This window comes from Indicator indicator, chromosome 7 (assembly GCF_027791375.1).
Source record: "Indicator indicator isolate 239-I01 chromosome 7, UM_Iind_1.1, whole genome shotgun sequence".
Taxonomy (NCBI): domain Eukaryota; kingdom Metazoa; phylum Chordata; class Aves; order Piciformes; family Indicatoridae; genus Indicator; species Indicator indicator.
In genome coordinates this window covers 11,801,321-11,816,005 of record NC_072016.1, presented here as the reverse complement: position 1 = coordinate 11,816,005, position 14,685 = coordinate 11,801,321, and the positions used below count along the sequence as shown (strand labels likewise).

At 40.6% G+C, this 14,685-nt stretch overlaps 1 protein-coding gene across 1 annotated transcript in view; it reads right to left on the bottom strand.

Annotated features, from left to right (window-relative positions):
• Positions 1–14,685, bottom strand: part of BTRC (beta-transducin repeat containing E3 ubiquitin protein ligase) — a 119,149-nt gene that overhangs the window by 40,170 nt on the left and 64,294 nt on the right. The window lies entirely within an intron of this gene.

The following is a 14,685-nucleotide window of genomic DNA, read 5'->3' as shown; positions in this document are numbered from 1 at the left end:
GAAAAAAACACATATAACCTTAAGATATATGGACTTGCTACTACTTTTTCAAATAGACAAAAAAAATCTAAGTTAAATTGAGTCTAAAAATTGTGACCCAGTTTAACTCCTCTTTTCTCTTAAAAAAAAAAAAGACATTAAAGAAATGTTGGTGGCATTCTGTCAACAGCCAGCAGACAGGGTGCTAGTCCTCGAAGAGCAAAGAAATAAATGGATTATTAGAACAAATAAAAGAGGGGGAGTTTACCTAGAGGTAGGAAAATTCTAACACATAATACAAATAGGCTTGGTTTTGGGTTTACCTTTGGAAGGCTTTTGATGTGCTGGCCAAAGCATATATGTTCTAAGAAGCAGGCAGATATAGGATCCATGGAGTCTATACCATTCTGCTTTGAGCCATTACAGGGGAAATTCTTTGGGAACTTTTGCTACTTAAAACACAGTCTGGTGTATGCTTGGTTGCCCAAGTGTTTACTGAGGTTGTGGGTGCTCTTTGACAGCTACAGGGCAGGGCAAGAGAGAGGGAAGGGTTCTGGGAAAATGTCTTCCTATATAGGCTCTAATGACTTAATGATATTGTTTATTAGATCCAGACTAACTTATCCATATGATTTGTCTTGCAGCAGTACGCCCTGCAGCAGTTTGTACAGGGATTCTGGGCAGCTCATTCAAAGATGAAAGCCACCTCTCTACAGAGGAGTCCTAGCTAGGTGAGGATCTCTCTAGATCACAGAAGCTGATATGGCTGTAATCTCAGAGCACACAGTACATTGTCTGAGAACCTGGCTGTACATCAAAGCCTTTGAGGTGGCTTCAGGTCACCACTAGCTTTGCAGACAAAGTTATTTCGCTCTGTGGGATTCCCTTTCATGTCAGTCCTGACATTCAGTAAGTTATATTCATACAAAGAGTATTGTAGAGAGAGTTTGATGACAAGGTCCTGGTCACTGAACTTGTGCTTAAAACTGGTGGGAGTCAAGAAAGCAAGGACACATATCTGTGAAAGGAAATATGAGCTTGCACTTAAAGCAGAAGACTAAATTGTCAGTAGAGCTAGAGGACAACTTTTGCTCCTGGCTCTCCACAGGTTTCTGTCTGAGCTTGGTTAAAACATGCCTTTTCTCCTGAGATACTACGTGGCTACTTCATAGGGTGTTGCAGAGATAGGTTAATGACTAAACCTCGGGAAGAAGGCACTAAGTAGTAACACTCTAGACAGCTCTACCATGGAGATGGTACAGAGTAACTTCAGAGAGGTCAGACAAAAAAGGTAAGGAAAGACACCCCAGAGAATTACTTTTTCCCCAGCTTGCTGCAGAGCAAATGTCTGCCAGACTTAGAGCAGCTCTCAACTGAAGGGGCCAGAACAGGATGAGCTGCACATAGGAGTGGGAAGAGAGAGACAGGAAAACTGCATGGAGAAAAAGCAGAACGCAGACAACTGACTATGAAAAATATGTAAAATATTTTGAATTAAATTAGAAGAAAAGAGGATTTAAAAAAAACAAGAACTTCTACCACTGAGAAAATGATCCAGTTGCAAAACCCAACTAACAGCTAGCATAAAATTATTTTATTAGCTTAAAAAAAAAGGGTAAGATTAGCTATACATTCATTTTCAACATGTATGTAAACTTTAACAATCCTAGGCTGCCTATTAATTCACATGTGGCATATTTACAATATTTATGACATTTTTACCCCATGCTGGGACATCCCATTACAGAGTCACGGTAGTGGCTCCATACTTAAGGTGAATTCTGCGACACATTGCCTCTTTCCTGTGATTCTCTTGCAGTAAGACTTTTGGGCAAGAATTTACCATTTGGTTTCAGTCCACAAGGGAATCTCTTTGGGAACTGAAACTGATTTAAGCAGCTGTGGAATAATTTACTGGGTTCTGCATTTTATTAAAGGAGAACAAAAGGCTTTGGAGCTTTTGGTGTTTTATGCGGCGACAAGAAGGATGTTTGGCTTAAAAAGCATCCACTTTTTCTTAGACTTTCCCCTTGCCTCCCACAAGGATCATATTTGATTGCAAACTTGACTGCAACCATTGGCAAGCGCATCTTTCCTAAGATGCATGTCTATCAGCCTTTTAAAAATAGAGGCAGACCTGAGGAGAGAGAAGGTGCCAGAGGAACAGAGCCCAAACCAACATTAGGTGTACATAAACAAAAAGAATGCTTAAGTAGAAAACATGCTTCAACTGACACCATGTTTCCAGATCCCCATATGTCTAATAAGGAAATGTTAAGAAGCATTATCCCCTTTTACAGATGGAAGAACTGAGATGGAAAAGCAGAATATGACAAAGATAAAAGATGTCTCAAAATCTGGAGCCATAACTCCTAATCCAATGTTCCTCCTGTGAGCCTCCATTGCTTGCTATAAACAAACAACTTCCTCCCTAGATTTCATTTGTAAAAGTAACTTTTGAACTTCTTTGCAAAAAAGGGGACCCTGTAGGGGTAGCCCTCACCCCAAGAAAACACTGGAAGGATTAATTAAGGTTTGTGAAGCACTCAAACTACAGGGGAAACCCCCAGGAGGAAGTTTGTATTTCCATATCCTGACCAGGGCTTGAAAGGCATGCAATAAATACAGCCTGGGGCACAGAACAAACAACATGAATAAAATAAAATATTGAGCAGCTGTTTGTTAAGTGAATACTGTTCATCTCACACATCAAACCTGACTCTGCTTCAGGCTGTAGGGAGTAAAGGGGAATCAAACTGAAGCCTAAGTAAAATTGTACTTCAAAGGGTTAAATAGTCCCAAAGTTTCAAAAAATTGAAACCATTTCTTATAAAGGAATCTATTAGACAAGTTTTACAGGCAGACCTGCAATCACTACTCATCATTACATTAGAAATACAACTGTTTTAAATGGTACAAAAGGTTTGTGATTTAACAGGTTAATTTTTTGCTATAAAAAAGCTGTGTGTATATCATCTTCTTATCCAAAATCCCCTCATTCTAAAAAGAGGTTACATCACTGTTACACAGTAAGAAAGGTCATAATACTACACTGAGCAAAGATAGTGAGATCAGCTTACAACTAAAATCCAAAGAAATCAACCTCATCCATGCAAGCTTTCCTCTCTAGTACATTCTATGATCTATTTACTGCTACCCACCTCAGAGTAAGCAACAAGAAGTTGACGGGTGGGTGTGAGCATACTGCGGAGCCACACAAACAGCCTGCACAATTTGCTGGGTGCAGAGCGCTGATTTTTAGCCTCTCCTGCAAACTACTAAGATTTTACCTGCTTTTCAGTATCAGAAAGTAGAATACCTAGAAATGAAAAGTGCCTGTGTACTGATTAGAAAAAGGAAAGAAAAGCAGCACAGACCCCGTGCGCAGAATGACGGAGTCTCACTCTCCAACCATTACAAGTTCTTTGGGAATTAAGGGAAGGAGAAAAGAAATGCCTGAAAAATACAATGCAGAGAGTGAGGAAGGAGGGAAGGAAGAATAGGAACTATCTGAATGAGAAGTAGCTGTATTCCCCTGCTAGGTAAACATTAACAGTATTTTGTACGATTTCCCATTTTCCTTCCCAAAATTTACTCCCTAATATCACTCTTTCCTTGACCTTTTTTTTCCTTTATGCAAATACCAATTTGCCAAAGACTAGCATTCAGATCTGAAAATCATTAATTCCAATGTCTGTTTTCAAAAGGTACTTGAGAAAATTGCAATTTTATCAAACCACTAGGAAAAAAAATTAAACAATGAAGTCAATCTTCTTAGCAATTACATAAGCCAATTTCTTGTTGGTAAGTGAACGAATTGAAAAATTGTGATCCTGTGATCGGTGTAAAAAAACCCAAGGACCAAAAAAAAAAAGAAAAGAAAAAAATAAAGGAGCATTAGAGAACCAATGCAGTACTTGATCTCTCCTCTTTTTTTTTCCTGCTGAAAGCCACATGGCATGCACAGTATTTTTAACTGAGGAGTCTCATTTCAAATATAAGCCAAGGAATCTTATTTCAAACATATACTAAACAAGGAGGGGAGTAAAAAAACAGGCAGTCCCTTACTCTAATTTTATCCATCTCCCTCCTCTTCTTTCCTTGATGCAGTGAAACTTTAAATCCAACACCAAACCCTCTCTCTCTCTTTTGTGTAAACAGTGATCAACATTTTCCTAAATGACCCCCGAAAGGACCTGCTTCGAAAGTACTCATTAGTAACAGCCACGTTTGCAATATTAACCTGGATGCGGCTGTTTATTAAGATCTTTTAAGGGGTTTAGAATGAAGACACACTGCCGGTGTACAGAGAGCACAGAAGGGGTAATTTAAAACCCATGTTTTTCCTCCCCCTCACCGAAGCATGCCCAGCACTGTGCAGCTGTGCTGCCAGCTTCATCACTCCCTCCATCTCCACTCTTGCTAATTAAAAGGTTGATCACAGAACAATGCTCTTCTCATTAATTTCGGCTTTCTGATTGGGCAAGATTCCCGCTTGCTCCGCCTGATCTTTTCCACACTGCTGAAGTTAATGTGACAGGAGCCCGAAGATGGATTACCCGCTGCCATATTGCCCATCACCTCCAATCAGCAGCTATCTGGGTAAACTGATTGTTCTAATTTGCTCTCATTATTTTTACAATATCAGGAGAAAATAACGCACACAGCTCACTGTCAAAGCCATGAAAATCAGCCATTAGTTAAACCCAGACACTGAGTGGCTTTATTAGAAGCACTGCAGTTTATTGATGCAGCTTCGGTAAACTAAGACAATCCTTGCTCTCCTTAAAGACACTTTTTTAGGTGTATTTATGCTGAAAGAAGATATTTATTAGGATACTTTTGAAAATGCTGGCTGTCCCAGCCTGTTTTGTGAATAGGCTGGCAGACGACGAAGATTAAGAACAATGGAAGCTTGACTTCCACATAAAGAAGGGCAAAATATACAGCGTTATCTGCACAGCAGCCTGTCTCCACATGTCACCTAGTATTTTACAGTTTAAATAAAAATCAGCTCAGTACTAATATAACAGGTGGGTACATAAATACACCCCAAAACCACACAAAGTGTGGTACCACTGTAAAGGCAAACACGATACATGCATAATTGTGTGAGCCGTATGCACAGGGTCAACAGTTTAGTTTGAGTTTTGTTTTTTTTTTTGCTAAGCAAAGGAGTCCATGTAGACCAGCATCAAAACACAGGTACTGAGAGCACGAACTCTAAAGGATAAGACAAACTGTTTTGTAGAGCTGGGAACTATTTCTTCCCTATGAAAAGGGATTGTGTTGCCACAACTTGGGAATGAGTCAGAGCAGAAATGTCACTCCATGCTGAAGCCACACAGGATCCCATAGCTAAGAGATGAACAAAGTATTGTTAGCAGTATGAAGTCAGGCATTTTACACTGCAGCAGTTATAAGGACTACACTGAAAATCCTGGACCTCTGACAGCGTCCATGCTGTATATAAAGGGACCTACATTATTTTGCCTGCTGCCTATCTGCATCTTAGCAAAGGGAAATGCTAAATAGATGGATTAACAGAAATACGATACCTTAAATCTTGCTAAACATAAACCTTAAAGGGGAGGGGTGTCTATGATGCTGTAATTCGCAATGTGCTCTAAGAGTGACAGGCGGAGTGCAGCAGACTGATTTTACTTTTAAATAATATCTAAATTAGATTAGTTCTTTGTGTAGATCTGCATGAACCAGAGGAGACATTCATCATTGTGCCAAAAAAGTTAAATTCACTGGGGTATGCTCAAAGTGAATGGTTCTAGACCTGCGTTTTATCTCTCAGACACATCATCAAGACGCTGTGCCAATATGCATGAAGCCAGCTAGGAGCTGCAAGAAAGACAACAGGAGAGTAACTGGATACTAGCTGAGGTTTAATTTTTCCCTTTGTAGATTATGAATTGCTTGGGACAGGATCCGTGGCTTCTCTGTCTTGTAAGCACAGAGCATCCCTTTCAATACTTGAGCTTCTTTTTTAATATTTAAACAGCTTAAGTATAAGGAAGGGTATTCTCCTCCCTCCCCCTTGAAAACAGATGTAGTTCTAGTCCTCCCTCCTCCCCCTGCTGTAATTTAAAATGCTACAATATTCATTCCTGCTTTTTAATATTTTTAAATCCTCATCAGCAAGAACCTTGCGTTTGGGAGTTGATTTTTCCTCCCTCCTAGAAAAGCCACCTCCCAGCTTTGTTTGGTATCTCTTTTGACCCTGGCTAATGGTTTTCTCTTGGAGGGGCGTGCCATGCTTTTCTCCTTAAAATTCCTGCACTGAAAGACTGCACCGCACCACACTCTACAAAACGTGCTGATGGCACAAATTACAAGCCCCCAGCCGAACACTCCAGCCCCCACCATTCGGGCAGATTTATGTGGGCTCTTGCCGACGTTATTACAAGTCAGAGTTTATTGGGAAATTGTTACATTATGCGGAGTGTCTAACAAATTGCTTATGCTGCTATAATTGGATTACAACAGCCGCTTGCTCCCACCGGTAAGATTAGGCAAGTAGGACTCCTGCCGATCTCTGAGCGTTAGCAGTAATTTTATTTGCCTTGCCTCTCTCTTTCCTAACAACATGCCTCTTTCCCTGCCAGCTGTCTGCTGAAAAGGCACAGGCTTGTTCCTTGGCCCTAACAATGCAATTACAGCCCTGCAGATCGCACTGTTTGTGCATTAAGTACAGAGCCAAAACGAGGCGAATTGATCGTTTGACTTTTGGAGGAGCCATGTGATCTCTGCGTGCGGGTGATCCGGCATGCATCAGTGGGCAGTGCTGCAGTACATGATGACGATGAACTCGCTCCACGCTATTTCCCTCCCCCTGCAAAGATGCTGGAGCCCACCCCACGTTAACCCCCATCAGTCTACAAAAAACAGCCTCATTTTCAGCAGCTCTCTTGCTAAGCTGAACTCGAAACTCGCTCTGTCTTCTGAAATGTGGACACTTGGCCTCACCAATGGCTTTCCTACAGTGGGCTACACTATGAAATTACTCCAGTGTTTCACACCACAAGATTCTCCCTTCTCTGGAGATATTCAAAACCCACCTGGATACATTTGTGTGTGATCTGGTGTAGGTGATTCTGCTCTGGCAGGGCGGTTGGGCGAAATGATCTTTCAAGGTCCCTTCTGGCCCCTAACATTCTGTGAGGATTCTTTAGCATAAGAATTGGTTAAAACTATTTTTCAATTCTTGCATTTGCAAGATACTGAAAGCGCATCTAATTAATAGTTCATGGTATTTCCTTTCTCCACCATCTGAGAGTGCTGCCATGGCAGGTGACTACTCAAGAAGCAATGCTTCTCTTTGTGTTTCCCACCATTTACCACTAAAGCCACCAGTGATTTGGATTCCAAGCTGTTTCATTCAGCATGAAGATCCCAAAGTACTTTTTAAGTGCATGTCCAGTTTGTTTCATAATTCTTATCCTGGTGAACATTCCTTACAAGCTTAATGTGACAGGACTCGAACGAAGACCTCAAGGCTGTAACTCTTTATGCAGTTATCAATCACCAAATCAGCAACCACTTAGGGTGGAACTACAGCCTGTGAAACTACACAGAATATAGGTGCAGGGGAGATTTAAGGATCCCAGGTCAAGTTGTAAACTTTAAAAGATTTCTATGACATCATAACTTCCTGCATACTGAGAGGATCCCAGGATGATTCCATTTAGAAGGTATATCAGGAGCTCTCCAGCACGAGCTCCTCCTCAAAGCAGGATGCCTTAGCTCAGGGCTTCATGTAGACTGGTTGTAAAAACCTGCAAGGATGGACGCTGCAGAGCCTGCAAAAGCAACCTGTTCTGGCTGGTTGTCATCGCCGTGGAAAAGCTTTCCCTTATAACCAGTCTAACCTGAGAAGGACTTTCTAAGATCTGTGTAGGAGCCCTCACAGTATTTACTGAACTCAACTTCACAGGTAATGTAATTTGCTTTCTTGATATTCCAAAACCCAAGGCTCCAAAAAGTAGAAATGTCTCCTCAAGTTGAAGGAATTTTGGAAACAATTCTTCGTATTGAGATTTTGTGTTATCACCTGACTGACCCTCCTTACTGCAGAGCTTTGAAAACTGATCTACAGAATACACTTAGAGACACACCCCCCCCCCAGCTATAAAGCATTCCTTCAAAGTCTCCTTCGCATTTAAAAAAATGCCAAGTGTAATTCTTTTTTTAATTTGTGGCTTCATTGACAGGCAAAGTCATTTTGGGTGGCAAGAGAAGCAGAAATGACAATCACTCCACAGTGTTTGCGTAAGCGAAGCCTAAAGAAGCCTGTTTACATGTAGTTTAACACTCAAAAGAAACTGAACAGCTGAAATGCCTTATAAATAGCTCAGACCCAGAGGAAGTGCAAACGTCTGCATTGTGAATTGTAGATCTTAATTACAGACAATGGCTGGTACAGCAAGTAGCACGGAAAAAAAAAAGTGAAACAGTTGCACTGTTCATGGTTGGCAATAATTCTTCAGGAAAATATTTACTATCAATCAGTTATGAGAAAAGGGACTCTGCGCTCATAAAACAGCACGTTGCTTCTCATACCAGGACCATTTTGCTTCAGCATAATCTGAATTTAAACAGCTTGTTTCCTGCGGATATAATTTTGGAAATAAATAAAACAAGTCTATCAAAATACAGAGAATGTGTATGGTGGGGTGGGGTGAGCAAGAATATCACATTTCTTTCTCAGTCATTTGTGAAGAGGTTATTAGACCGAGGGGAAGCTAAAGCATAAAGATTGTCTTGACCTATATATATATATGCACACAAAATCCATCTCTCTCTATATATACACACTATATATATATATATATATATATACACACACAACAAGAAGCTTGCAATTAAGATAAAAGTAGACATACTAGTAAGAAAGGAAGATCATTGTCAGGTCAAAGCTTTTAGATAAAGCTCCTATGGTGTGTTCTACTTGTGCTGTCTAAATACTCAGAATTCACTGTTCCAAAGCCCTTTTTGAATTGTGAGTAATCCCAGGAATGTCCCTGCAATACCCACCATTAGCAAACCCCTCTTCTTACAGAGAGTGCCTACAACAGAAGGGTAAAATGACATGCTTAAATCTCTATTAGACAGCAGCTGAGACAGTGCTTACCCAGTTTGCAATGGCCTCAAAAACTGTTGTCACAGAGAAAGGTACATCCAAGCCAGAAAAGGGGGCACTGCTGCTGAGGGCTCTGGAGCTGAAAGCATGGCTGCTGACAATGCTGTATCATTACACAGAAGCTTAATACCAAAAATGAATGTATGAAGGAACATACTTTTTCATTAAAATATCAGGAGGACTATCAGGAAACTGAGTGTAGCTAGTCAAATAATATATGGTCATGATTAAATTGGTCTAATTTCAACCTCAAAGACTGAAAAGGCGTCAGAAACACTGGAAAATTATGCATTATCTGAAGATATACCAATGCCATGGTATATCACAGCAGAACTCTGAGCTGGTTGTGTTGTTCACATAAAGTAAATGCAGGGACACTCGCAGGAAAGAGAAGCCATCAATCTGTGATATAAAGGGACTTAAGAGTACAAGAGGGACACTCTTCAGATCAATTTGTCCTACTGCCAACTGGAACATCCAGCCTGGAACCCTAAATGTTTCTTTATTAAATAGTACTTTGGTTTCTCCTTTCAATTCAGGTAAAAATTCTGAGCTCCATGTTACTAATGTTGAGACTACTTTTGTTCTAAAAATTTGGAAGTAGTGATGCAGAAAGAACTGACAAAGGAAGATAGATATCCATTACCAGCTACTTCCACCACACCTTGCTTTAGCTGATTCATCCTTGAATGTAAAATGTGTAGCTATGGCTAAATAATACTATGCATTTTTGAAGGAAAATTTCACAAAGCACACTTGAAGTGTCAAGCCCTGTTCTGTTTTCAGAACTGAGCAGAACGTAGATCTGTCCCCCTGTACACTACCAACAGCTTGCTGAGCAGGCAGAACATCACTACATGCTTAAGCAGGACTTTTCATCCAATGGTCCAAAAAGCACGATATAGTCAAACACATTTCTATAAGGAGAGTATTATTCACTTCCTTTTTTAAAGGGGAGCATGAAAAGCGATCACGGTCACAGAACGAAATCACAGTGCTAAAAACAAAGGGTATAGATTAGCATGCACATTAAAAAGTACAATTAACAGCAGTCAAAGATTCCCTAGAAGACACAACATGCTTAAAAGACTCTGAGAAGCCCCTTATTTAGCCAGGGCCTTAAAAAGCAATACCAATTTATTACATATGAGTAGCGAGAAGTGGCCTGAAACAGCAGCCTGTTTTTTAAAGGGTGGTGTGCATGACTATTTTGACCCCTCCAATTTCACCTAGATGAAGGTAGAAGCAGAGAACCTCTTCCAGCTGCACATGAGTTCGGAACTAAGTAGAAACCTGGGGATGCTCTATGTCATGTAGAAGGTGTCTTTGTCCTGTCTCTGGCAGGTATGTCATAGGGTGCTTAACTCTAGCACATGTAGGAAAGAGTTCAGTGTGCAAAATGAAACTGAGAACCCTTCCTTATACAGCAGATACAAACTGTAACTGATTGTAGGAGTTAATAAAGCAGTAAAGATCTAATGAATGCAAGAAATGGGTACTGAATGTAGAACTCTGTGAAATCAGCTGTAGACCAGTATCTTGCTGGGAAAGAAAAGAGCACTTTGAGACACAAGGGTATCTGCATAATCCAAGGGAAAGCAAAATCTAACTGGATCCAAACAAACAGCAAAACTCAAACCTAATTCAGCTCACATTATGAAAAGGTGAAGCAGCAAGATCTCTGAAAACAGGAATACACACAAACCATCCCAGCAAAGACTCAGCCAAGGAGACTGGAGAGACACCAGGGCATCCCTCACTGCACAGCAAATAAAAAGTGCAAAGGTCACCACAGAAAGTAAGTATGTGGTCCCAGGTGTAAAACAGAAGAGAAACTTGTTTGCACACCAAGGCATATCACAAGAATCCTAGTGACATACCAGATGCCAGGGGACTTTAACTGTGCCTCTCTCTAATTGAGGATGAAGCACACACCAACACTATTATCTGGCCTGAAGATACTGGCTTACAAAATATGGAACAAACAATAGGAACAGATGCTCATTTGGCCAGATTTCAATAAGCCTCATTAAAACCAAACACCCTGTCCTTGGAGCTCAGATTCATGCTACATTTCTACCTTATTTAAGCACCTAGCACCGATTCCTGAGAAAGCCTTCCACTTGTGGTTGCACATCAGTAGCACCATAGAAAGAAATCCTCTCACAGAAGTTTCTTGGTTTCTAAAGAGACAAACAGGAGGAGTTTATATATATGTGTGTGAGTGTATGCACATACATGAAAAAACAATTAGAGACTGCAATTTTTAAAGATGTTAAGTTAAATATACATCAGACTTGTTGATCACTGGAAAGCAATGGGCAAAATGACACCCATTAATATTTTAACAGAAAAACTCCTGAGAACAGAAGAAAACAGATGTAACAGATCATTGAATCATAGAATGGTTTGAATTGGAAAGGACCTTGAGGATCACCTAGTTCCCCACCCTGCCATGGGCAGGGATATCTTCCATTAGGTCAGATTGGTCAAAGCCCCATCCAGCCTGGCCTTGAACGATCCCAGAGATGGGCATCCACAACTTCTCTGGGCAACTTGTTCCAGCATCTCACCATATGCACAGTAAATAATTTCTTCCTAATATCTAATCTAAATCTCTTTCTGTTTAAAACCACTACCCTTTGTCCTATCACTATACTCCCTGGTAAAGAGTCCCTCCTCATCTTTCCTGTAGGCTCCCTTTAAGTGCTGGAAGGTCACTTATAAGGTCTCCCTGGAGCCTCCTCTTCTCCAGGCTGAACAACCTCAACTCTCTCAGCCTGTTCTCATAGGCTGATTGTCTTTGCGGTCCTCTTCTGGACTCTCTTGAGCAGGTCCATGTTTTTCTTGAGCTGGAGCCTCAAGACCTGAATGCAGATCATGCAAATGATGTAAGAGCACCACCATGTATATTTTTTAATTCAAGATCCCACCTCTTCAGTCAAAACATGTGCACGCTTGAAACAATTTCTGCTGCTCCTTATTTGCTTCTACCCAGCTATGCCCAAGTCCCATCAGTGGAGTTTCAGAGGACAAATACCAGAAGAGAAGGGGTAAGAACAACAGACAAAGACTCATCAGAATATGATATTCTAGTTTTGTTTTTAAATGTCTAAATAAAACTAGTTAATCCATAGGCTTGCAAAAGCCACTGAGTGCCTGGCTGAACAGACAGTGTGACACTGTATAGAAAATCAGGTAGACAAGACTTCCTTGAGTAATCAAGAAGACAGTAGTCCTGTGCTGCTTTCTATATTTGAAAATGTCTGTTTATTACAAAGTTATTTTCCCTCCATTTTAGGAAGAATGCCAGTTGTTAGGTTGGTAAAATATATCTGGATGTCCTGTATAGAAGCACTCATTCACAAAAGAGTTTGATGGATGGACAGTGCTTCAGCCTGAAAAAGAGATATCTCAATATTGATGTGTGTGGCCTCAAGGGAAACTGAATTTCATTCTTTGAAGAAAGTTGAGAAACATCAGGCACACAATCAGTGAATGGCATTAATGCAGTCTTAATGGAGCACAATTTTCTTTCTTCTGCAAATGAATGCAAAATCAGAAATTCTGTTTTCAAAAAACTATGGCCTCTTGCAGACTGACTGACTGGCACATCTGACAAGTGTGATAGTGCTGACTGGGGGCACCCAGTCAGGGCTGATACCACAATGCAGAGTCAGAAAAGGTAAATCATGATTTCCAAAGTAATCCCTTTTGTCTTTCACTGTCAGTTAAAAAAAAAATAACCCCTACAATACTTTTAGAAGTGCTGCACATAAAGAAACCTGCAGTTGTATTTTCCAGTATTCATCCTCTTGACGAAACATTTTAAAGGCCAAGGCTGTAAGACACATCAATCATGGAGGATAAAGCTTGCCATGTGCATAAGGCTAGGAAAAGACCACCAAACTCCTTAAATCCCATTTAAGCTCTTCACCTAGGGAACATTAAACAGTTGTGCCATTTGCCTCTGCCATCACTGAGCCATCTGAATTTAGCTAACTGGAATTATAAATGCTTCAACAATTCTGGAATTCTAAAGGCAAGCTTTCTAAGAACCTATTTCATTTTGTTTTGTATCTAGAAAGGCAAAGGAAAAGAGTAAAACAGCCAAGAAAGCTATACTAGAGGGATTATGTCACCAGAAAATTCCTTACGTTTTTTCATATATGTATATACATGTGTCTGTGTATATATATGCATGTATACATTTATTTATATATGCTTTTCCACATATATGTGAATGCAGATTGTCCTACAGCATACAGAGACACCACACTTAAAAACATGCACTTTTTCATCTCCAAGTGATGGTTCCAATTAATCCCCAGTAACATGAAACATATCTTGCCGTTCACACCTTAAGCCCTACCCACACCTCTTACCACAAGGCCACTGAAAATGCAGCTTAAGGGGACTAGGATGTTAAAGGTATGTCACTTCATTTTAAAAAGACATCTCTTAAATTAGGGGACTTGCAGAAAGACACCTCTTGATTAGGGGACTTGAGCATCTCCCCTATGAAGAGAGACTGAGATTCCTGGGGCTATTTAGTCTGGAGAAGAGAAGACTGAGAGGGGATCTCATCAACGTGTATAAGTATCTGAGGGGTGGGTGTCAAGTGGAGGGGGCCAGGCTCTTTTCAGTGGTTCACAGTGATAAGACAAGGAGCAATGGGTTCAAACTTGAACATAGAAGATTTCACCTCAACATGAGGGGAAACTTCTTTCCAGTGAGGGTGACAGAGCACTGGAACAGGCTGCCCAGGGGGGTTGTGGAGTCTCCTTCTCTGGAGACTTTCAAAACCCACCTGGATGCGTTCCTGAGCGGACTTCCCTACGTGATCCTGCTCTGGCAGGGGGGTTGGACCTGATGATCTCTTGAGGTCCCTTCCAACCTCTGATATACTGTGATACTGTGATGAATTAGCTGTAGTTCTTATACATTCTTTCTCTTTCATAAGGTGATCAGGTCAAACAAAATGTTATAAACCCAATGGGGTTGAAAGGGTTTACCCTGGTTACCTTGCTGTGAAGCTGCTTCATGGCTTCAGAAGGATGCTGTATGGTAACACATCTCAGACAGAGCTGCTCTGGCACCTTGCCTAAAAAGCTGCTCCTACTTTGAATCATAAAGCAACTTCAGAAGCAGTGTGCAATACCAGTCATCTTGAGCTAAGGATGGAGGTTCTGGTATTAAGTATTAGAACTTTGTACCAAGATTGTTTCTTCTCTCAGAAATGCTTCTCCAGTGGAAGGTAACCTGGCATGCCATTACATACATACATGCTAAGCTACCTGCAAGCACCACAACAAACTTTTATGATGGCTAACTCCCTGACAGGAATCAAAAGTAATGGGACATCCAAATCTCACCAGTGAAATCTCAGCAAAAATTTAGCTGGGAAATTGTCTTAAAGGTCAGCATAAAAGTGGCCCCTGAAGGGACAAGGCACCTTCAACAACCATTCTAAGTATTAAAAAAAAAAAAAAAAGAAAGAAAGAAAAAGAAAAAAGGACTTCAAGAAGATCAAGGAGTAAATAACTGAAAGAGAA